Here is a 25,333-nt window from a genome sequence, read left to right on the forward strand (position 1 = left end):
CCGTGAATTAGATCAAATGGGGATGAGAATGTATGTTTTGTTCCATTTGGTAAAACAATAAAAGCTGTATCTCTGATAATCATACATGCATATAGAAAGGAAGCTTTCTTAGGGGTTGTATTAGTTTGCTTTCTATTACGGCCAAACAGTATGTGGGGGAAGGGTTTATTTGGCTTACATGTCTCATTCAGTCTCTATCATCATGTCTCTGTAATCAGAGGAGGCCAAGGCAGGAACTCACACAAAGAAATGCTGCTCACTGGCTTGCTCCCCCCGGCTTGCCCAGTTTGCTTTCATATACCACCCAGGACCACTTGCCCAGAGGTGGTACTGCCCTCACTGGGCTCAATTGACAATCAAGAAAATGAAGGCACAGACTTGCCTAGAAGTCAATCTTATGGAGGCAATTTCTCTTTTGAAGTTCTCCTAGCACTGGGGTGTTGCCAATTTGTGCTTGATGACTTTACATTTTGGTTAGTAGTGTGTTAATAAGAAAGGAACATGGGCCAAAATAAACCAAAGTTTTATTTCATGCCCACAACTTTAGAAAGCCAAATAAATTCCTCTCTGATATAGTTTAAGATGCTAAAGCAAATACCACTTTCATTCCCTTATGATAACTTATTGCCATGTGTCCACTATCTATCTGTGACTAGAATGTCTTTTTCTGGCCTGGGAAGTGACATGTCTACCAGCAGCTCCAGCAGTGACTGCAGGCCCAGGAGGAGGGTCAGCCCTGAAGCTGGGTTAGCAACACTCTCAGACCTCACCAGAGAAGTGTGTGTGTGTGTGTGTGTGTGTGTGTGTGTGTGTGTGTGTGTGTAGTGGACAGTGGTTAAGGCAAAAACTCACAACTCAATAAAATGCAGAGAACTAGTGAACTAGTGACTGGAGTTCTCAGCCACAAATAAGATACCTAGAGCACATTCTTCCCCGGTGCTCAGGGACCATCATGGAAGATGGGGTAGAAAGATTGTAAGAGGCAGAAGATGAGAAGGATTAGAGCAAAACAATGTCTCTGGACATGACAGGACCACTGCACTCATCAGCTCACACCAGCTGTGGTTGCCAGCATAGGACCTGTACAAGATCAAGCCAGTCATCAATCTAGCAAGAAATTGAATGGGGCTCATGAGCTCCCACTCCTAATTAAGATGATACTAGTTGATGGCTTCTAGAGGAGGAATGATCAGTTTTCTCCAAGGGTGTGACTCCTAGTAGGTCAACCACACTCCAGTGGATGGCCCCATATCCAGAAGTATATGGGCAGCACAAACTGAAGTCAATGGACAGAACTAAAAAGAAAAGAAAGACACTGAGGCTGGCTGGATGGTTCAGTGGTTAAGAGCACTGGCTGCTTTTACAGAGGACCAGAGTTAAATTCTTAGCACCTACTTGTAGTTCACAACTGTCTATGACTCTGCTTCCCGGAGATCTGATTCCTTCTGCTGGCTTTCATATTACATAGACATACATGCAGGCAAAAATAAAAATAAAAGGCCATACATAAAAAACTAAAACAAGACATGAAGTTGGGGATAGAGAAAGTTGGGGGAGGAGATGGAGGTAAATATGATCAAAATACATTGTATGAAATTCTCAAAAAATTGATAAAAATCTTTTTTAAGTCCCTTTACTTCACAGTATCCATCCTTATCTCCTTTATAGAAATGGAAACTTTAACTAAGTACATAGTCACATAGAACATAGTCTGTCTTGCAGTTAGATATGGCTATGTGACCAGATTCCAGCCAATGGGATAAAAGAAGTGTCACATGATATCCTGAGACACTTTCTTTAAGAAGTCCCATCCTTGCTTGCTGTCTGTTGCTGTGATAAAAAACCATGTCCAACAGCAGCCTGAGGTGTGTGTGAGTGTGTGTGTGGGGGGGATATTTTAACTTGCAGTTTTCAGTCCACCATCAAGAGAACTCAGGACAGGAACCTCCTAGGGGCAGGAGCTGGAGCAGAATCCAGGAAGAATGCTGATTAATGGCTTACTCCCCTGGCTTGCTCAAAACCTTTCTTTTTTTAATTTTTTTCCCCCAAGACAAGGTTTCTCTGTGTGGCCCTGGCTGTCCTGGAACTCACTCTGTAGACCAGGCTGGCCTTGAACTCAGGAATCCACCTGCTTCTGCCTCTTGGGTGCTTGGGATTAAAGGCATAAGTCACAAATGCCCAGCTTCAAATACCTTTCTTATGCTACCCAGGCTCCCCTACCCAGGACTGGTACTGCCCACAGTGTTCTGGGCCCTCCTACATTAATAAAAATAAATGCCCCACAGACACACCCACAGGCCAGTCTGATGGAAGCAATTCCTTATTTGAGATTTCCTTTTCCCAGGCAACTCTGAGTTGTGTCAAATTGACAGCTGAAGCTAACTATGACAGTACCTTGTCATTTTTCTTCCTGCCTCCATTTGACCTGTTAGCCAACTTGGGCAGATTTTTAAGTACATCATGCCCCAGATTGGCAGAGTAGTGAGTGAGGATGAGGAGGCCCAGTGGCATCTCTAAAGCAGTCAACACTCTACAACATCGTCCTAGAATTTAATAACACAAGGTCAGTGGCTCATTCTCTAATGATATCATAGTAGGTCCTTAAATGGGGAATAAGATCCAGTCCAAGTCCTAATGTACCACAGTAGGTCCTTAAATGGAGAATGTGATCCAGTGCAAGCCCTGATGTCCACCTACTAGGAAGAGACAGGATAAGAACTAGAAAACCCATCTCATTCCTGAAGCTCCCTTGCCAATGTTGTGCAAGGCTCAGATCAGAGCTCTGAAGGTCTGGATTCCAAACCTGACCCTGCTGGCATCAGCTTCCTCTTTTGAAATAGGATCATCCACTCTGTTTCCCCATGAGACCAAATGACAGTTGGTATGGAAGAACTTTTGTCATAAGCTCACATGAATGTAAGTTATCAACGGTCCCAGTTTACTTTCTACTGCTATGATAAACACCATGGCATGACCAAAAGCAACTTGGAAAGAATACAGTTTATTTCCCATTACAGTTTACCTCCATCATGAATGGAAGTTAGGCCAGGAATCTGGAGCATATCTATCTGGAGCTTTTGTGTCTTGTTTATATTTCAGTTAACTTCTGTATGGAAAACATTCTCTGTTGTTTTTGGTTTTTCTTCCACTTCAAGACATGGCAAAACGGAGAAGGGAAAAGACAGAAACAGGACAAAAAGAAAAACAGGAAAATAGCTAAGACTCTATCAAACAATAAGATTTCATGGGCAATGAGGGAGGATCTTCTATCTCGCCAGACAAGATGATGGTGATTGTCTCTTGTCTCTGGTGCAGTGATAGTGTCTGAATGCAGCCAATACTGCTTACCACCACTGGAATGGAAGCCCAGCACATCTTGAGAATTTCATCTTCTTGGTCTCAACATAGGGCCAGCTCAGCTCCTCAGAATCCGCCTGCCCATGGCTTGCTTAGGCCACTGTTATGGGACCTATGGGTCAAAGAGTTACTGGGGTCACTGGGTTAGACCCCTCAGGGGGAGCTTAGAGCATGGCTCTGCGCCACATCAGGCTTCACTTGACTTTTGCAATAGAAGCAAATCCACCAGCTTGCTTTCAACATTCAGCTGTTTCACAGTATTTCAAACTTCTCGTGTCTCGCCTGCAAATCAGCTCTGCTTTTCCTGACCACTCCCACCAGCGCTTGTCCTTCGTGTTAAAATCGTGTACTCTAAATATTCCTATACGAGCTGATTCAAATGTGTGAAAATGTTCTGAAAGCATAAAATCACCCTGTGTGGGACTGTTTCTTATAAAAATCCATGAAGGGGGCTGGAGAGATGGCTCAGTGGTTAAGCGCACTGGCTGTTCTTCCAGAGGACCCGGGGTTCAATTCCCAGCACCCATATGGCAGCTCACAGTGGTCTATAACTCCAGGTCCAGGGGATCCAATGCCCTCATGCAGACTTGAATGTGGACAAAACACCAATGCATATAAAGTAAAGTTAAATTAAATCTTTTTTAAAAATCCACAAAGGTTTCCATATCAAAAACTTTCTCCTGAACTGTCCGGAAGAAAGTAATTTAGTATCATTTCATTGATAGGAGAGACCTGTGTGCTTGTATTTCTTTCCTAATTGTGTGTAGCTGAGCCCTAAGAGCAGGTATTCTCTGTGTTATTGTAAATACTTACACAATCACCTTGGCACACCAGGAGAAGCAGTGGATTCTCTGACCTCCAGCTTCTCATAAGATGGACACTCCCAGTGGCCAATAACAATGATGCTCCCTGATGAGACCAGCACTCATTGGCCCTCATCTCTGGCTTTACAGAGACATGGCAACCAACTGCCCTCCTGTGCCTGGGTCCAGCACAGACACCAAACCATTGCACATCTATCATATGGCCTGTTAATTTGGTTTGTACTTTGCAGAATTTGTGTTTAGTTCACTAAGAATTAGCAGCATGCCAAGTTGTTGTTATTATTATTATTATTATTATTATTATTTTATTATTATTATTATTACCCCTTGACTGACTATGATAAGTAGTTCTTCTTACCTTACATGTGGGTGAGGCTGCCAGGCTCATAGCTTTATCTATCATCTATCTCTATCTATCAGCTACATCTGTCTATTATCTATTTATTTATTTGCTTATTTTGATGTAGAGTCTCACAATGCTGTACAGCCTGTCCTCAAACACACAGCAAATATCTGCCTCATCTTTGCAGTTATTGAGATTAGGGTCATGTGCCACCATTTGCCACCACACCTGGCTCTGGCTCACAGCTAAGTTATTACAAGTGCCCTAAAATCCCCTGAGAAAGAAAATAAACTAATAAGAAAATAGAATTTTGTGTAAAACATAGCCAGCTCATTATCAACCCATCCCACCCACCCAAACATCCAGTGGCCATTAGAGCCTTGGCAAGAACAGGAAGTCAACACAACTTTCTTACTCTTTTCCACATTAAAATCTTGCATGTTCCAATTAGAGTAAACTTCAAAGCTGCCTTGAGGGGTTTATGATGTGTTTTTTAAATGACCAAAATTTTTATGCATATATTTTCCAAAATAATTTATATAAATCAAATTTCAAAGTTGTATAAACCTACGTCTGACTATAATTGTCCATGGGACAACTGAAATGAATTCAAATCACATGTGGCATGAACTGGCCACCAAGGGCATTGAAATGTAAATCAGGAAGAGTCCTGGGAAGAAATCAGAGCTGGCCATCTGGTCAGTGGACAAAGTCCTTCTCTGTGTGTAGCAGACCTTTACTAAGGACTTTAGATCCTCTGTGCCGTTTTCCCTGAGGTAGGGAAGGCTAATCGCCCCTGTTTACAAGCCACTAGGAGTGAGCATCCTAAATCTCCGAAGGTCTAAAGGTCACAGCAGCAGCAACAGCACTGTGGGGAAAGTGTCCACCTCAGGGCTGTGTCTTCCTTCATCCAGGGACCTCACTGCACTCAGGGCTCTTCATCCAGTGGGGGTGGGGAGAGGCCTCACTCAGGGCTGTGTCTTCCCACATTCCAGGGACCTCACTCAGAGCTATGTCTTCCTGTATCCCAGGGACCTCACTCAGGGCTGTGTCTTCTTCATCCTGGCCCCTCACTGCACTCCCACCCAGCCTTGAGCCCTATTCTAAAAAGACAACATGAAGCAGGCTCTTTAGCTCCTATGGAGCCTCAGCTGCCACAGGAGTCCCAGGGGTGGAGAAGCCCTACAATCTCACCAAACATGAGATTCCCTTGGAGAGACTAGAATAATGGGGAAAGAAACAGCCTGAAAATTCTAAGAGTTTTTTTCTCCTTTAAAGATTTTTCTTAGCATGCCAATGTACATATTTGTGTGCTTTTTGCTAATAGCAATTTCTTGCAACTTTGATTTCTAAGATCCTTAAATTATATGTTTTGTGCTTTTACTTAAAATTTTTCATAGAGGAAGCAATGATATGTAGAATGAACCAACCTGTATTTGATTCATTTGAGAGTCTGCAATTATGAGAGGGTTTGTTGGCTTCAAGGCCTTTAAACTTTGCTGAGTGTCAGGGGTCAGACACTATACTTTGATGGGGGTAGGCAGGCCCCTTTGTTAATAATGCTCTTAAAGTGACAGCCAGTTCCTTCCAAAATCGTTGCCTCCAATGAAACTCACCGAACACAGTCACCCATTGCTGTTTGGTAGCATAACAGAGATCATAAAGGTTTAAATACTGTAGATAAAAGACCCGGGGGCTTGTGAAGCAAACTGGGAGGAGTCAAAAGGGTTGGTATGATGAGAATCATTGTAACACAGAAACCAAGTACCAAACAGGGCAAAACAGACTCCACTAGCAAGTGCAAGGTCAGAATGATGACCTTGGATAAGTGACCTACTCCGTATTTCTCAAATATATAAAAATCACCATCTACTTCCTAAAACAGATGGAGAGAAGTCTGAACAACTCCATTTTAAAAGTATGTGCTTAATAGGTGTGGGGTTTTTTTAACTGCTTAATAAGTGCTAGGTTTATTATGATTATGAGGTCACTTTTTAAAGTCATAGTTTATAAAACCAGAATAATAATAGAGACTATTTTAAAGGCATGTTAGGGGAAATAAATGAAAAGATGCATATAAGCAATATAGCTCAGCCACTTTAAAGGCCTCGAAACCAATGAGCCCCTTCATAATTGCAGCCTCTTAAATGAATAAAATGCAGGTTGGTTTATTCTATAACATTGCTTCCTCTATGAAATTTTTTAAGTAAGTTAATTAAAACGCACAGAATATATAATTTGAGGATCTTAGAAATCAACTGGTCCACATATTTGATTTTATGTGTCAATTTATTTGCTTCCTCTGAAAATAAGTTTTTGTTTTAAATATAAGATACATATGCTCATTCACTAAAGATATAAACGAACCTGCAGAAAAGATAAAAATGCACTCCCTAACATCCACAGAAAATACTCAGGTTTCTTTGGGGACCTGTGGGGGGGGGCATGTTGGGGGATCTGTGTGTGTGTATACACACACTGTTTCATCCTTAATTGGAACCATACTCTAAAGAGAGGCTATCATTCTTTTCCATCAGCGTGGCATTCTATCACAAGCATTTCCCTTAGTATTAGACATCCCTTGCTGTCTTACTTTTAACCTGTGCACTATGTGCACTACAAGGATGCTTTGCAGTTCCTACGTTCACTCCGCTGCGGCATGCACACAGATACTATACCAGACACTGAGAAACTGAGATTGTTGAAGGCACTGGCTCCTGGCCTGGGCCCACAAGGTAACTATAACCAGGATAAAAACGTATCATCCCTGCCTTTCCTTTGTATTTCCCCTTCACCATTGTCAGACCCTATTTGACTTGACATTAAGTATGTACATACTCAAGGAGTGTCTGTCTAGAAGCTGACGGTACAGAAACAATCTCTTCTGCCTTCAAGGCTGAAGGCACAGAGGTGTTGTTCTCTTAACATTGCAGTCAGAAAAACCTGAAGTCCAGGCTCGCCACCCCCATCCATGAGAGCTGGGCTGCACCCTGGAGGAGAAGCAGCCACTGTAAGAATACCTGCATCATGCCATATTGCAGAGCAGATGTGAGACGACCAAGTCAAGATGACCACATCTTGACCGGGACATCTTGAATACACATATCTCTTGGCCTTGGTCCCAGATGTTCTTCTGTTTAAACCTAAAGTTCATGTTAGCACCCCACAGACAAACTCGGGGTCACTGGACTCCTTTATTTGTTCTGATTTCCAATGTATGGATTAGATCTCCTTCCCCTGCTTTCCACTGACACTCATTCCTTCAGTTGGTGTAAGAGGATGGGCGGCCATGTCTAGCTTATCGGGGCCACCTGAGCCAGGCCTCTACCTAAAACTCTGGCTGTGTTGCTAGGCACTCTAACAATAGACAATGAGAATCCCTTAATTATGAATTAGTACCTTTCTCTAAGGTTCTTCCTTTTAATGGACTCCAGGGGTGGAATTATATGATTAACAGGTGTGAACTTGTGACTATTATGCCCATGCTTTCTGCAAAGAAGACCCGTAGATGTCCTTAGCAGTCCTTCTCACAGGTGGCAGGCAGTACCATGCCTTTCCTGTCACTGTTTCATTTGCTGGCTTGAGTAGGGAGAGCCCACCTCCTTCCTAGCATGTGGTCACCAGTATTTTCTCTCCTAGAAGTCCCTTCACCCCACAGAAGAACAGAGGTGGTACTTACGGGGCTGCCAACACCACATGGCTATCTGAACCCAATCTTACACTGAAACCTCTGACACTGCGCCCGTGCTCCCCCCATCACCCTCTGAGGCTTCCACATCCAAGCGCTGGTCCAGAAATGTTCCTCTCATCATAGGCCCTGGAGTCTCCCTGGAAAGCACTCAACTCTGTGGGAATGGAGCCTCCCCCAGGAGGCTATGCTTGAAGAGCAAGAATATAGAAGAATCTACAAGTAGATGTCTTTGTGTGAAAGAGTACAGAGATGTGAGGCAAATCAAAAGAAACAAGAGTTAACCTGGCTTCTGGAGAGTTGGAGGCTTCACAAGAAAAGCTAGACCATCAGGTACTTGATACTATAAAACGGAATCTGTTGTACTAGTCTGAGAGCACATCACACCAAACCATCAGAATACATTTAAAGCACCTTCTACTTCACTGGAAAAAGATTGCTCGCATGTGCAGGCAACTGTCCAGCGCATCTTCGGCTGTGCTGTGCAACCTGCAATGTCTTACCTCCATGTCATCCATGATAACACTCGTGCTGACAGATGCCACCACAAAAACCTTCCCGGAAAAGAGCTGGGACAGAGGGAATGCTCCTGGTAACTTAAGAAACCTGTTCATAACTAGCAGAAACTGTGATGTGGTTTGATACCTGGTCACAGTACATTAAAAATGACAAGAGATTGACTGGGTTGGGGGTTTGCATCACAGCAAGGCATTCACATCTTTCTGTAAGTGCAATCGACAGCCTATGGTTAGCATGGTCATCTGCCCTACAGGGAACATCACTGCTGTTCTGCTATGCCTGTCAGGTTGCCTTCTAAGCAACTGTTGGTGGCCATAGACTAGTGCTGCTGTCAGCTCTGAGAGAGGCCCCCTTTTTGCAGCAGTCAGTGGTAACTGTAGAAATGCATAACTGATCACAGTACATGGATAAGAGACTGCTGAATGCTTATACTTAAGTGGGACAGTCATATCCCCTCTCTCAAGACTCATGGAATGTAACAGGTGGAAAGAGCGTGAGAGGCTGAGAAAGGGGTAGAGTGTCCTGAAACACTGACTTCCAGGCAAGAGGTGGCTATCCCCAGCTTAAGCTCATGGCAGCTGTGACTACCAGGCCAGCATCTGTACATGAGGCTATCAACATCCTGCCGTGGAAGGAGGAGGGATTCCCAGGGTCCATTCTTCCTTAAAGATTTATATGTATTGATGATGTGAGGGAAGGAGAGACATTTCCTTTAGTGGTGTAACCACTGATAAGGTGACTGTGCTTTTCCAGGTTCTTATAAGCAATTCTCATGAAGCTCATTGGGGCAACAAAAATCTGAATGAAAAAGTGGAGGAGAAAGTTTATTGTAGATAAAAGGGAGAGCTTAGGTAGAGGCAGGGACATCTGGGAGAGTCCCGAGTGGATATAACCAGGTTGAGCTGGGCCATGTGGGGAGAGGGAGAGGGGAAGGGACAGAGAAAGGGGGGAATCAAGTGCAGCAGCCAAGAGGCCAAAGGTCCAAAAGGGGTCAAGTAACCAAAATGTCTGTATTATATAGAAATGAGCCTCTGGGGGAAGGGCAGCCTAGCCCCTGGGCTGGAAAGTTCAGGGTAAAGGGTGTGTTATGACCGCCATACCCAGTAACAAGTAGGGACTGAGGGATGCTGGGAGAACCTGGCAGCCAGGTCTACTTTGATACATTAAATAGGCACCTCAGCCTTTGCCTGGGTTTGAAACTTAACAAAAACAAAACAAAACAGGGCTGCTAGTTAGAAAGGGGAAGAGGGTCAGCAGGCAGGGAGGAGCACAAGACAGGGTAACAGAGGTATGAATGTGATTGAAATAATTATGTGTATGTATATAAATGTCATAGGAAGTCTATTAGGGAGGATAATTAACATATGCTAATAAAAAAATTTAAATAACAGAATTCTAGAACTAGAAGAAACCTCCAAATTTTACACATAATCATTATCATAATAAATAAGCATGTATTATTCACTTGTACCTGGCTTTGTTTAAATACACTTAATCTTCATAACAACATATGGATAGAATCTATGATTATTTCCACTTTGCAGTTAAGGGAACAGAGAAGCAATTTGTTGAACTAAATGCTCAGAGTGTAACTGAGATTCCAATCCCAGCAGAAAGGCCAACAGCCCTGAGGCCTGCAATCACGGGGCTCTGTGCTCTACACACAGAGGTCTGCACAAGGAAGTGGAGCTGAAGGAGGCTCCGGCATCGGCCAGGGTGGAAGAATCAATTCGACTGTCTGATTCACTGTGCAATGCAGTGTGGAAGAGAAGCCAGTGCCCCATGAGATGATGCAAGAGCCGAGGAGCCGCCGTTCCTACACTGACAAACTCAACAGAGCTCCAGTGGGATGGTTTTCCCTGCCGAAGGTCTGAACCAAGTTTTGAAGAAGTCTTCAGCTATAACTTCCTTTTTTTGTGTCTTTCTCCCCGCTCGCCACTCAGTATGTAGCCCAGACTGGCGTCAAACTTAATGTTTCCCATGCTGTGGGCTCGTGAGAACTGAGACTACATGTGTGCCACCATGCTGCATTATTTTTAATAATTAAGAAAACTAAATAAATTTCTGATTTGACATTTGACTAAAACCTGGGAGTGAGAGGATTTTCCCCCCAATACAACAAATTGAAGGGAAAGGGAAAGCAGAAGCCCACCAAAGACGTGTGAGCCTTTGATAAGGCCGCCATTTCTTTAGCCAAAGCCTTATTCTTTGTTGGAGTTTGTTCCACATTATAAAATTAAGACAAACCAATACTCTTCATGGCTATAAAATAGTTAAGTGTGATAATACCTATACATGTCATTCAAAGCCTGTATAGCCTGCATGTGTATACACACACACACACACACACACACACACACACACACACTTTGAAAATACATCAACCCTCAATCAAGGTAATTGCCCTTTCTTCTCCTTTCTATCCCAAATCCCTAGAGAAAAATTTTCTAAAAGTCACTTTTAAAATTAGCACCTTATGGTGGAATGTGGCTCAGTGCTTGCTTAACATGAAGGAAGCCCTGGGGCCGATTCCTAGCAATCCATAAGTTGGGTGTGAGGATACACCTTTAATTCCGGCAATGAGGAGGTTGATCCAAAAGGATCAGAAGTTCAAAGTCACCCTCTGCAGCACAATGAATAGGAAGCCAGCCAGCCCTGACCCCCCAAAATAAAAGTTTTGTTTTAAGCACTGTGTTGTGATGGATACACTGAATGTACATTAAGAATGAGCCCAAATGTAAACTATGGGCCTGGACTTGTAATAATGGTTTGTCCATTGTGACAAACATCTTTTCACACTCACCCAAGAAGTTAATAACATGGAAATCTAGGTGAGGGGTCAGAGGGTATAAGTGAACTTCATATTTTCCATTTACTTTTCCTTAACCTAACATTTTTCAAAACCTGATGTTTATTAATTGAATAGATTTTTTTCTTTATGTGTATGAGTGCTTTTCCTGCTTGTATGTAGACCCTGTGGGGCCTGCTGTCCATGGAGAGCAACAGACCCACTGGAACTGGAGTTAGGAATGGTTGTGAGCTACCATGTGGGTAATGGGAACTGAACCCTGGTCTTCTGTAAGAGTAACAAACATTCTTAGCCACTAAGCTATCTATCTAATCCTTTAAAGTTTCTTAGCTTTTAAGATTTATCCATTGATACACCCTTTAACATGTCTCATGAGTTAGATTGAATGGATTCTCCTCGTAGAGCCAGAATACAGTCCATGTTGTAACACTGGCCCCTCAGCAACAGAAAAAGGTCAAGACAAGATGCAGGAGGCTGGCCCATCTCACTCCAGGGGTGTGGACACCAGCTCTGATCTTAGTGGGTTTTCTAGTCCCCTCTGTCCCAGGGATCTGTACCTAAGTGCCTGATGAATACCATCATGTCTCACTGGCCCTCAGTCTGTACCCCCATGTTGACCCCACAGGAATGCACAGCTGTGCCAGTATTGATTAATGCAGGCCCTGCTGCAGTGTAGCTTACCAAGCCTAATGGCATTAGGAAATATGAAACCTAATCTGCTTGCCTGCACAGAATTTGGTTGTAGAGAGCACAGGGTGCAGTGTGTTGGGCCACAAAGTTAAAAAAGGTTCAATTTCTTGCTCAAAAACAAAACCTCCAATGTCAGTCTCCCAAATGTCACAGGCCTAAAATAATCCAAATGTCTGATTTGATGTCTGATTGAATAAAGATGTGCAGGAGGAAGGTGTAACTTATAAGAATAATGTATGATAACTGCAAATCAGATAGAAATCTTTTAAGAGTAAACTATTTTATAATATAAATATAATAAACTTAATATAAAATATAAATATAATAAACTTTATATAAAAATATTTAAGAGAAATATTGAAGAGTAAATGGAACGTTTTGGGTTCAATGCATTTTGGGCATCTTTAAACAGACTATATTCAAAGTGCTGGTTTGGAAGTGGAAAGATGACTCATTGAGTCAGGCACCTGCCACACAAGCATGAGGATCCAAATTTTGCTCCCCAAACCCCACGTAAAGCTCAACATGGTGATATCTGTAGTGCCAGCTCTTACAGTGAGACACCAGGCAGAGACAGAAAATGCCCAGAATCACGTGGACCAGAGAGTCTGGGCTGAGTCAGCTCTGAAGAAGAGGCTGTCTCCAATACAATGGAAGGTTAGAATTAACACCTGACACTGTCCTCTGAGCACCACATATGTGCCTGCATGTATACATACACACATACACACACACACACACACACACACACACACACACACACACACACACGAGAATAAAATAGAACAGGGGCTGGAGAGGCAGCTCACTAGTTAAGAGCACACACAGGCTTCTCTTTCTGAGGACCCAAGTTGAGTTCCCAGAACCCACCTTGGACTGCTCACAATCACCTGTCACTCCAGTTCCAAAGGATCCAATGATTTCTTCTGGCCTCCACAGACAATGGCACTCATGTGTGCATTCCTCCATGCAGCTGCACATCCATACATATAAGTTAAAATTTAAAAAAAAATCACTAAATAAAATGAGTGTCAGCTTGCAGTTTGTTTAGCAAGTGGAGCACATTCACTCTAGGCACATGGTACACAAAGGCAATTCACACTGTGGCATCACTGAGCACCTGATGAAGGACTCTTCATGGAAAGCACACTGACATGCCTGTCTTGGCAAGAGTTGGCCAATGAGGCTGAGGTTCCTTTGCTGGGTTTTGCTTTGTTCTGCTCAGCCAATGCCAGAACACCATTCACACCATCATGAGCCAGAGGCACCATATATGCAGACCACATTGTGACTAGGCATCACTGTCCCAGCCTCAGCCCCACTCCTCTGCCCTGAAGGAACAGAACAGTTCTGTGAAAGCTTATATGAGCCTACATTATTAGGAACAGCAGGAACACACTAAGATTAAAAAAAAAAAAAAAAGCACTTCAAATGCCTACCCCCCCCCCCATTAGTGGGTCCCATCTCTAGCTTCATATTACAAATGACCCAAGCATCATTTGTCAATGTTTCTGATTTAATTTCTCTGGGTAGAGCTCGGTCATCTTAATTTTAAAAACTTCCAAATGACTCTAATAAAGAAAGGATGCTGGAAAACCATGGCTACAAACGACTGGAAACAGTATCTCCCTCTCCTGTGAGTCTGGGAAGAGGGAAAGAGACTTTAGCGTCCACAGACTGAAGTCAGGTTCTTGGGTTTGAGAAAGCTCTCAGAATTAGGGAGTTGCTGGGCCAGAGCAAAGAAAGCATGCTTGAGGATCAGTGCGGGCAACAGACCCAGCGTGAGGTGACTGGGCAGGGCTGCTGCAGAGCAGAGGAGGAGATGAAGGGCTTAGACAGAGATGGTAGAGAAGGCAAGAAGTCCCAATTCTGCCATCACCAGGGTTACCGTTCACTGAGCATAATGCCGAGTCATTCCCTGTGGAAGATTGGTGTGGGACAGAGAAAAACCAATATTTTTCTTTAAAGCAGTTTGATTATAAATGAGATCTCTTTCTAAAGAAGAAAAGGGGATATGATACAGATATAATAGGATGAAAGGGTAGATTAAGGAACTTACTTCTAAAGAGCAACAACTTGTTTAAAATGTTTTACATTGGTATAGATTTTAGTCTATTGATACAAACTTAAAGTTAATTTTGTTATACTATGTATATATTTCTACTCGTGTTTAAGGTATTGTGTTTGTATAGCTCATTTAAAATTGTAATGGATAATTAAAAATAGATTAATGATTAATCATCTGTGATAATCATACTCATAGCCATGTTAGTTAAGTCTTCTAGGTATACATAGAGATATTTCAGATAGATAGGTAATCTTCAAATACTTCAAAGACCTTCAGAATATGGCATTTAAAATATTTTTAAAATTTAGACTTTCTGGACAGTGAGACATGTCTGCTCCTGGCAACACCGATTTACTTCAGAGAGGAGGATGGGCATTGAAGACACTTCATATGGAGTTTATCTTCACCTTGGCAAAAATAGCCATTTGGGCAAGAAACTGTTCTTGCCTGGACTGCTTGATCAACTGGACATGCAGGACCCATAGAAAGGTGACCACTAAACTTTGTTTGACAAAATGGTCCTTCAGGTTCCTGCTTCACAGAGGAAACTGCCAGACATTCTACAGGACACTGAGAGAAGTGACCAAGAGACTCTAGCCCTGTGGGCTGAAAACAGATGCCCCAACAAAGGAACATTAGGTGACTGTTCAGGCTGCCAGCTGTCTCTGTCTACCCTGCAAGACTCCCGAAAGTTGCTTGCATCCTTCTCCTGGTTTTCAGGTAATATTATATCCTTCTGAGGTCTTTGATGTGGTTGAAGACTAGATGGTTATAATTTCCTCAGTTATGATAAAAGACAAGTTAGATATAAAAACCTTAGACTCACAAATATAAGATAGATAGGATATCTTCTTGTAACTGTAATTCTTGTTGATGATTGTTTTGTTATATGTAATTGTACTATAGTAAAAGTTAAAACCTTCCTTAAAAAAAAAAAGAAAGGGGAAGTGCTGTGGATATCGCTCTGTGTAAATAAAGTTCTGATTGGCCAGTGGCCAGGCAGGAAGTATAGGCGGGACAAGAGAGAAGAGAATTCTGGGAAGTAGAAGGCTGGGGAGACACCGCCAGCCGCTGCCATGAGAAGCAACATGTAAAGACACTGGTAAGCCACAAGCCATGTGGCAAAGTATAAAACTAATAGAAATGGGTTAATTTAAGATAGAAAAAGTAGATAACAAGCAGCCTGCCATGGCCATACAGTTTATAAGCAATATAAGTTTCTGTATGCTTTCTTGGTTGGGTCTGAGCGACTGTGGGACTGGCGGGTAAGAGAGATTTGTCCTGACTGTGGGCCGGGCAGGAAAACTCTAACTAAAGAAGATGTACATGCAAAGTTGGTAGCTTCTGGAATTAGAGAATCGACAGAAAGGAATTTAAGTGAAAAATCAACCCAAAGTTTAACTAGAATCTTATGTCATCACTGATTTATTTAACTCACTGTGAATCTTGAAAGACAAAGGATATAAGAGGATATATGTATACACACACATACACACAAACACACACATTGAGGCACACACAGAGATGTACATACAGACACACAGATGCACATGTACACACACACATACACACAAACTAACAATAAGCTTAATTACTCACAAGGCTAATGTTTTTCCTTGTTTCATGTTCCCACAGTATATGGGATGATACATATGAGATGATAAACTACGATGATAATGTATAACATACCACACTCTAGCTCATCTCTCTCTGCAGACAGATTTCGTGGACCATAAGCATAAGACATTAGCCATGCCCCTTACTTTTTTTTTGGTCTGGGGAAAATATATAAAATAATGTGTTATCTGAGCTTTCTCAGCCTCAATGAACAGCTTTTGTAGAAGTTATTGTTGTTTTAATTAACAGAATTCTCAACTGTGCACACTTGTAGCACCTGCACTCATCACTATGGCATTGTTCTCAAGCCTAAAGTCACAGGGCTCTCCATTCAGCCATGCACAATGTCTTTACACACCAGGTAGCCTGTGAGTGCCAATCTGCTATAAAATTCAGTGTGACCATGTCTCCACGTCATGGGCTCACATAGTTGTCATCGTTTGCTATGCTCACTGAAGGCAAATACTAAAGTACATAGGAGTTAGGACCCGGAATCCTCCCAACCATATTTCCCACTGGCTGTGATTCCCACACATATGGGACCTAACACCAAAGGAGCTTACACAGCCACGGATCAGGACATGTCTTTTCATTGGGAGTAAATGAAGACCACGGTTCCTAGTAAAGCAATTCATCAACCATCAGTGAGGGCGGCCACAGACCATCTGCAACACAAAATGGTGCACAGGCCACCACACACCACGGCACAACACACTGCCCCCTCCTAGGTGGATCCATCAAATCAGCACCACGTGGGTTTTATGGCCAAAAGAGAAAGATAAAATGGGTTCCATCTGGGACTTTTGAAAGATAATACCAAAGTACCAAGCTAGTCAAAAGTCCTGCTTGAGGAAATTTCCCTACGACCCGACCCTCACCTGCAGCCAAATGCCAAGTCCAGAACATGCTCTGGGCTGATTTTGTAAATGGAGCTCTGTATAAAGCGTTGGGTTTCATTCTAGTTCATTTCTCCACAGTGCCTTAATAATCTGGAAGACCAGCTAACACCAACAGGTGATGGTGCTGGCGTGGCTACATGGCTGACAAGGTGTGACTGAGAGATACGACACCATGTCGGGCTCTTTGTTTGCTATCTAAAGTAGTCAAAAGGCCAGGCAACTCCTTCTTTCTTTGACGCAGCACCCTCTGGTTAATTTTTAATTACCAATCAGTCCCTCTGGCAGCAGCTGTTCTTCTCATCCTGTGAGGCCTAAAGGCTTAGGGCACCAGCTACTCTCATATTTAAGTAAAATCATTTCAATAAACACTGTGTGGCTTCATTCAGAGCTATTATATAAAAGCAGACACTCAGTCAGCAGAAGCCACAGCCAGCAGAACCAAGTCACACTCCGTGACATGTGGTGAGCAGTTGTCCAATTCCACGAGATGAAGGAAACACTCAAAGAAGAGCAGGCGAAATGAATGAACACAAAGAAAACCAGGGAGAAGGTCTGCAATTTGAAATGGGTTGTTAAGGCTTTAACTGCTGGGGGGCCGGTCGTCAGGACACACAGCCTTAAACGATGTTAAATTCCTACTAAGGGGCCACTTTTATACAGCCTGTGGTGTACCTGTTTCCACTCTCCCTGAAATCCTTCACATTTGTTAACACCAGTGAAATGCCTCCCCCAAGATGCTCTGAACCCAACTGTCCCCTCGGAAAGACTTCCTCTCTGACATAGTAGAAGACCATATTTTTATTTAAACCCATCACTAGGCATTTGTTCTATGCTGTCTATATTTGTCAATGAGTTTTGAAGGCAGGGGGACTAAGCTGTCTGTGGCAGGTAGCAGGCTTTCAGTGAATGGATTAAAAAAATGAAATCAATAGTTCAATAGTTATTGTGTCTCTAAGATTTTTGTTAAAACAAGAAAACATGTTGGGTGGCGGCGGCGGTGGCGGCGGCGGTGGCGGCGGCGGTGGCGGCGGCGGCGGCGGCGGCGGCGGCGGCAGTGCACACCTTTAATCCCAGCACTAAGGAGGCAGAGGCAGGCAGATCTCTGTGAGTTAGAGGCCAGCCTGGGCTACAGAGGGAGTTTCAGGACAGCCAGGGCTACACAGAGAAACACATGATACAACTTAGATTCTGCCATGATCACAGGTTACAAAGACACTGTAACTAGTTTCTTCTTTAAAGAAAAAGAAAGAGGGAGGAAGGGAGGGAAAGAGAGAGAAGATCATTTCTCTTGAGTCATCTCATAGTGCTGTTTTAAGTCCCCAGACAAAGCTGTAGAAGACAAACTTATCCAACTCACAGGCAGCACAAATCCTGGAGGGCTGACTGCTGTCACTAAGGACATAATCTAGATCCATAGCCTTGATAATCTGAGGTTGGAATGATGGACTCAAGCCAGAGCATTAGCTTTCAATAAGCAAAAATGTGTAACTCTATATCTTCAAAATTAACTGCATATGTATGAGAAAAAGCAGACCTGTTTTGGAAGTAATTAGGGGTGGGGGAAAGGGAGGTGCCTTCAATTATTTGAGGAAGGCAACCTTACAGGTCTGTAGGACAGAGAACCAGGGAGAATCAGGGGATGGCTCCACTTCCATCAGCCTTCCAGCAATGAGAAGGCCTCAGCTCCTTGTCGGAGGGAAGAAGTGAGGATTGTGAGCTTTCTGGATTCCCTTTTGGGTGTAAGACTGAATTTTCCCTGCCCCCTCTCCAAGCTCTTCCAGTGCGCCATTTCCTGGCCACTGGTCTGCTTGAGTGTGATCGCTGTCCTTCCTTAAATGCACCATGTCAGCCCTGAGCCTGTCTGCTCTGGGTAGCCTCTCTTCCCAACAAACAGCCTCACTCACCCACTCCTCACTCACCCACTCTTCACCCACCCACTCCTCACCCACTCCTCACTCACTCCTCACCCACTCCTCACTCACTCACTCAATCCTCACTAACTCCTCACTCACTCACCCACTCCTCACCCACTCCTCACTCACTCACTCACCCACTCCTCACCCACTCCTCACTCACTCCTCACCCACTCCTCACTCACTCCTCACCCACTCCTCACTCACTCCTCACCCACTCCTCCCTCACTCCTCACCCACTCCTCACTCACTCACTCAATCCTCACTAACTCCTCACTCACTCACTCACTCCTCACTCACTCACTCACCCACTCCTCACCCACTCCTCACTCACTCACTCACCCACTCCTCACCCACTCCTCACTCACTCACTCACCCACTCCTCACTCACTCACTCACTCCTTACTCACCTGGTCAAATTCTACTGACTCCTCTTGCTCTTCCAGGCGAGCTTTATCCGCTCCCGTGGAATCCAGCAGTGCTAGACCACCACGGACATTTCAGCACTATTTAAGGCCTTTTTAAAAGGTTTCTGTCTTGTCTCCTGACCTGTAAGCCGCTTCAAGATAAATACCAGGAGTGTTCTGCTCACTTGAGTTTCTCTAGTGCTGGGCAGGATGCCTATGGAGAAACTCTACAGTGTACATCAGTTGAATAACTGACCCCGGTGAAACACCAGAGCTGTAGAAAAAAGTGCTGGAGGAGAGAGAAGGGTAGTGGGGAGGGGGAGCCCACGCATAACCAGATCATCTACCTCCTTATACGTTTATCTGAAACTACTAATCTACTTCTCCAATGCTGGAGCCAAAGGGGCCACAAAGATGATATGGCTTTCCATTTGCCATCACTTCAGTCTTTGTTTATGGACCTGTTTCCGGCAACTTAGGCCATGAGTAAGAACAAAGAAACAGCCAGGCTATTGGCCTGAGATAGAATCCAGAGTAATGGTGGGCTAGTGTCTGTTCTACCCAATCAGATGGCAGTGGTGGGCTAGGGTCTGCTCTACCCAGTCAGAGAGGACAGTGGTGGGCTAGGGTCTGCTCTACCCAGTCAAGAGAGGACAGTAGTGGGCTAGGGTCTGCTCTACCCAGTCAAGAGAGGACAGTAGTGGGCTAGGGTCTGCTCTACCCAGTCAAGAGAGGACAGTGGTGGGCTAGGGTCTGTTCTACCCAATCAGATGGCAGTGGTGGGCTAGGGTCTGCTCTACCCAGAGAGGACAGTGGTGGCCTAGGGTCTGCTCTACTCAGTCAAGGGAGGACAGTGGTGGGCTAGGGTCTGCTCTACCCAGTCAGAAAGGACAGTGGTGGGCTAAGGTCTGCTCTACTCAGTCAAGAGAGGACAGTGGTGGGCTAAGGTCTGCTCTACCCAGTCACAGGACAGTGGTGGCCTAGGGTCTGCTCTACTCAGTCAAGAGAGGGCAGTGGTGGCCTAGGGTCTGCTCTACTCAGTCAAGAGAGGGCAGTGGTGGGCTAGGGTCTTCTCTACCCAGTCAGAGGACAGTGGTGGGCTAGGGTCTGCTCTACCTAGTCAGAGGGATCTGAAAGAAAATTACACTACCTATTTCTCTTTTTATTTCCAGTATTTTATTTTAATCTGCCACGCTTTTACTTCTTTCTAACCTTCACACCTGTATGAGCCCTCTCTCAAAGAAGAATTCATCACTGAAAATAGGCATGCCATGTACCACGTGCTCACGTCCAGCAAGGTAAGTATTAATTAACGCCCTCTATTTTACTCTCCAGGCAGCTGGTTGGCCTGACTAAAGTTTTAGGTGCAGGAACACTGCAGCCTGGGTTGGAACTTACCTGTTCAGATGGCTGTTACATCAGTGCAATCTTTTGGTTTATAGAATGAAACAGAAACATCTACCACGTTATCATAGAGGGAAACAGCCACATGAGACAGAATTAAAGCATCATGGCTGCACTGTCCAGGGAGTAGGGCCTTCACGTTCACAGGAAGGCTTCTAGGGTCTGGTAGGAAGTAGGGAATGTTCAACAGCTTTTCCACATTTGAGCCAAACTTCTCCTGGGGATTTCTACCCTTTCTGAAGTCTTCCTCACTTTACTATGCCGCCAATCTATTGTTAACAAAGGAAGAATTGTGCTTACGAAGAAGGCAGACCCGTGCATGAGATGCCAGGGCTTGCACCTCAGGAGACAAAGGTGTGTGTGATTCCTTAAGTGAAGACAGTGGAGCATCTGTAAGCACTGAGCAGCCATAGCCTTTGATGGAAAGCAGAGCTGAGTCCCAGGGCGCAGGCATGGTGTTAGTCGTGGAGTGTTTATCTACTCCCTGTCTCTAGGGGCCAGACAGGAAAGTGAAGCCCAGAGTGCAAAGTGACCTGCAACCTGAGCAGCCTTCGAATGATGCCCAAAAGGAGCGTTTCTAAGGATCATTGAATACACATTCCCAAATATCACCAACCCTATGAAAACAAGCAGGCTTAAAGGAAAAAACAAACCGAACAGCCAACTGTGTTTGCCCTCTGCAAAAACTTGCCATCGAGGGGCAGGAACACTCTGGTGTGTGCTTACTTTGCAAGATCCCAGTCCTCAGCCTGCAGTCAATCTGCTACACAGAGTGTCTCTGCCGCTGGAGGCTACATTTCTTGGAAAAGACAAGGAGGCTCTCTGCTATCTTGATGGCCAAGTTTTAAAGTCCTTTGAAACAGTGCTGCAGAGGCAAAAGGAGCTATGTCACAGACAAAATATAGCCAACCAAGATTCCACCTGGGAGCAGGGGTTTTGTTTGCCTTTTGTTTTCCCTAGCACCTCAGAGGTCTCCCTTTGAACCTCTCATCAAGTGGTACAAAGCTGTGGAGTCCCTTGAAGGGGAGGGTCAGGTTGCAAGCTGTGTGCCAAGGAAGCCACAAGCCCTGTTCAGACCACCCAGCTCTCCAAAGAGGGAGCTACATCAGATTCAGACAAGATAAGAGAGTGCCCTCCTGTGTGACCTGGCCCAGAGAGACAGCCTTTCTAGGGAGTCACTTGATCCCCTTGTGAGGGCTGACATTTGTCTAACTCAACACACTAGTGATCCTGGTCCTTGTGAGGGTGAAATTTAGAAGATACAATTAAGATTTTTGAAGAGAATTGGTAAAATAAATCTTTGAGCCCACCCCGCATACAAATGCTTAAGAGATTTTATACTCCATGTCTGCATTTGAAGATGCAGCCAGTCAATGTTAGAATAATATCCATTCTTGGGGCTGGGATGTGCAGCTTGTAAGCAAGGTTGGCTTTTGACCCCAGCATGGAAGAGAAAGGAAGAAACTCGGTGGACCTGCCTCCTTTTAAATGTTTAGAGCATTTAGGTGGCTAGCCTAAGATGGCTGGCAATGGTAGAGACTGAAAATACAGTGAGGACAAGGACCCTGACCATGCCATCTGTATTGACCATTTTGGAATCCTTAGAAACTGTGCCTGGAAGGAGGAGAGAGCAGGAAAGGCCCTTGATAAGCACACACTGACAGCTTTCTACTGTAAATACCAAATGCCATAAAAGTCGGGGATTGGGTTGCAGGCTGCTCTGGCTTTCATTTGTTGTCACATGAGAGCTGCAGCGTGAAGAACCACTTCCTGTTCAGTTACCGAGGCTTAGCCTCAGACAAACTCAGTTTCTAGGAAGAGGCTCCTGCTCTCTTCCAAGACACCCAGATTCATTCGACCCAACTCACTCTAGCCCAGCCTTAGCATCACACCATCCCCAGATAGTGAATAACACCCCCAGAGATAGAGTGTCCAAGGCCTTGCTTAGCTCTGAGGGGCAGGCAGGCAGGCTGTCTAGACCAACATCTGACAATGTGCCATCCCAGTACCTACACACAAATCAATGTCTGTCACCCCTGGCAACAGAAAGGCAGGCCAGGGAAAGCAGGTAAGAATGATGAGTAGAAAGCCCTGGTTCAGCAGTCAAGAATGCAAATTTGTGTTGTGCCTGAGTCATGCCCAGCATCAACTCATGCTCAGGCTTACTACTGCGACATGAAGTTTGATATTAACCAAATACATGACAAGAATTTAACAGTGTACGGCAATGTTTGCTCAAATGCATCATCAGATTGACCTGGGAAGATTCCTGTCCCAACACTGGGTAAAAATCTGTCTCTTCACCAAATCCCAAAGGACTGAATCAATCTCTCTCTCTCTCTCTCTCTCTCTCTCTCTCTCTCTCTCTCTCCCCCCCCACCCCGTGTGTGTGTGTGTGTGGGTGTGTGTGTGTGTGGTGTGTGTGTGTCTCCCACTTTCCCCTCTTTCTCTTTCCTCTGTCTCCTCAGTCTTGCTATGCTGCCCAAGATGCCCTTGAACGTGTGATCCTCCTGCTGTACCCTCCTGAGCAGGGATTACAGAAGTATGACCCAGCTGGCTTCGATTCTTATCTACATTAAGTTTTGAGCATCTAGAAAGGAGATAAAGAGCAGATGTAGCTAGAAGTTACACAGAAGGCTTTTTACCAAGTGGACAGACCCATGGGGATGCCAACGTGAAACTTCTCCAGCTTTGGAAGAGCCAGAAAGGGTCATAATTTTCCAGGGCAGAAGCCTAAAGAGCTGCTGGGTCCTTCCTTGGGTCTGCAAAGCAGCCTTGAAGAGGTTAATCTCTCCAGCAACATTGCCACCTATAAACACTAGCTAGCCCTTGAAATGCTCTTTCTAAGTCACATCATTCAAGACTGAATGCCACAGTAAACAAAAACAAAAACGAAGCAAAGCCCAGAAACTAAAATTAAATGCCTTAAAAGTGATTTCTGTGCCCCAGATGCAAACTCTCAGAAATTATTTGCTTACTTACTACAGTACTGAAGTCTCTGGACCAATTCTCACTCAGGATCTGAAAGACTAATCACCAGCCACACTTCAGAACAATGATTGCCTTGCCTCCCTCACACTGCCTTTCATCACTACAAAACAAGACTCATACTTTAAAACAACATATCCAAATGTAATTAAGCTATTCAAAGATTCCCAGAGACCACCCATGCTCTAGATTCTGAGACCCTGGGGATATTATCTGTCCTGTTAATTTCAATCCTTTCTCTTTGCCATTTCCTTTAGCTGAGAGAAAACACTCTAACTTCAGGGAAATTCTCACAAAATGTAAAACGGTTATTTCCTTATGAGTGCCCCTTGGGGTGAAAGAGTTCCGCAGAGGTGGAGGGGCCAATTCCATCTTTGCCATTTGGTTTGGTAACACGCGAGTGCCCGCCTTCTGAGTTAACAGAATTAAAGTTTTGCAAGCTGCCGGCAGCCTTCGCTCACTGCTGCTCACAGCTGCCCACCTCTGGGGCACTCACTCTGCTAACAGAACAGTCACAGTCAAGAGCAGACAAGCAAGGGAAGCAGGTACTTACAGGTGGTGGTGGTTTTCTTTCCAAGCCAAGAGCTAGACACTCTTGGAAGTGGAGGGCTGGTCACTGACTTGGTAATCGAGTTTAAAATGTTTTCAGAGGAAGAGGAAGAAAAACACATCCCAGCCAAAGAAGAGAGCTGAAATTCCAGTCTTTCAGGTCAGCTGGGTTTAGGTTTTCTTTGTACTAAAAATCCATTAACCCACACAACACAAACAGGGAGAGACTTGGAGATCCCAAACACATACTGTTTGCTGGTCTCCTCCACAGCCGCTGCTGTGGCTCTGGAAACTTACTTCCCCAGCGCCAAGTTTCTGGACTCCCCAGAGAAGGGCGTGTTGAGGAAGGCGTGGCAAGGATGCGGGCAACTGTTTGCAGGGAGCCCGACCCCCCTGGCGGGGAGCCTCTGCTTGCTAGTTGGTCAGCAGGGACAAAACTGAGCTTTTGTTAATAGGTCGGATGCTTCTCTTCCCAGCTTTCTTCCGCACTAATACCGCTGGATGAGCTGAAGCAGTCTCTCCTGTCAACAGCGTGTACACACACACACACACACACACACACACACACACACACACACACACGGGCAGGGATTCACTCTGACACATGTGCATGTAGGCTCAGGCTACGTACACACATTCACACAGACTGTTCAAACACACTTTTCCCTGCTCCTCTTTTCCTGGGGGCAGCCCCAGCGCTGAAAGGTCTGTATTTAAATTCCCAGGCCATGCTCAGCTCTGGGAAGGGGTGGGGGAGGGGACTGGCCCTTTTGAACTTTTGTCATGGTATTGAAAGGAAAAGATGCCAGAGTGGATCTAGATCCTGGATTCTAACTTGAAAAACACTTAGCTATTCATTCATGAGGTATTTCACATGTCTTCCAATCCAGGTACATCAAGAGGCACCCTCTCAAAAGCGACTCCTTCAGCTCATCTCAGGATCCAGTGGGTAAAGGACATATGTAAGACACTGCCTCCCTGTAGTGTATTCCTACCAGAAGGAAAAGCAGCCCACTTTCTGGCTGAACTTCCCAAGGAGCCAGAATTGAGAAGTCGGGGCAGGACCTCCCTTTGGGAAATAGCATGTGGAGACTTGTCCAAACCTTAGCCCCAGGCAAAAGCCACTGCAAACCCAAAGACACACAAACACAGGCAGGGCTGGCTTGAGGATGGGGGTTGGGGAGAAGTGAGCACAAAGTACATGGTGTACTTGTAGGACAATGGAATCATGAACCCCATTGTTTATGATGATAAAATG

At 44.6% G+C, this 25,333-nt stretch overlaps 1 protein-coding gene across 1 annotated transcript in view; it reads right to left on the reverse strand.

Moving 5' to 3' along the window:
* Frem1 (FRAS1 related extracellular matrix 1) overlaps nt 1-24,244 on the reverse strand; it is a 148,398-nt gene extending 124,154 nt beyond the window's left edge. The window contains exon 1 of the mRNA XM_036179029.1: nt 24,080-24,244. The gene's annotated coding sequence lies outside the window, so the exon portion shown is untranslated. The remainder of the gene's footprint in view (nt 1-24,079) is intronic.
* Between the last annotated feature and the right edge of the window lie 1,089 nt (nt 24,245-25,333).

This window comes from Onychomys torridus, chromosome 2 (assembly GCF_903995425.1).
Source record: "Onychomys torridus chromosome 2, mOncTor1.1, whole genome shotgun sequence".
Taxonomy (NCBI): domain Eukaryota; kingdom Metazoa; phylum Chordata; class Mammalia; order Rodentia; family Cricetidae; genus Onychomys; species Onychomys torridus.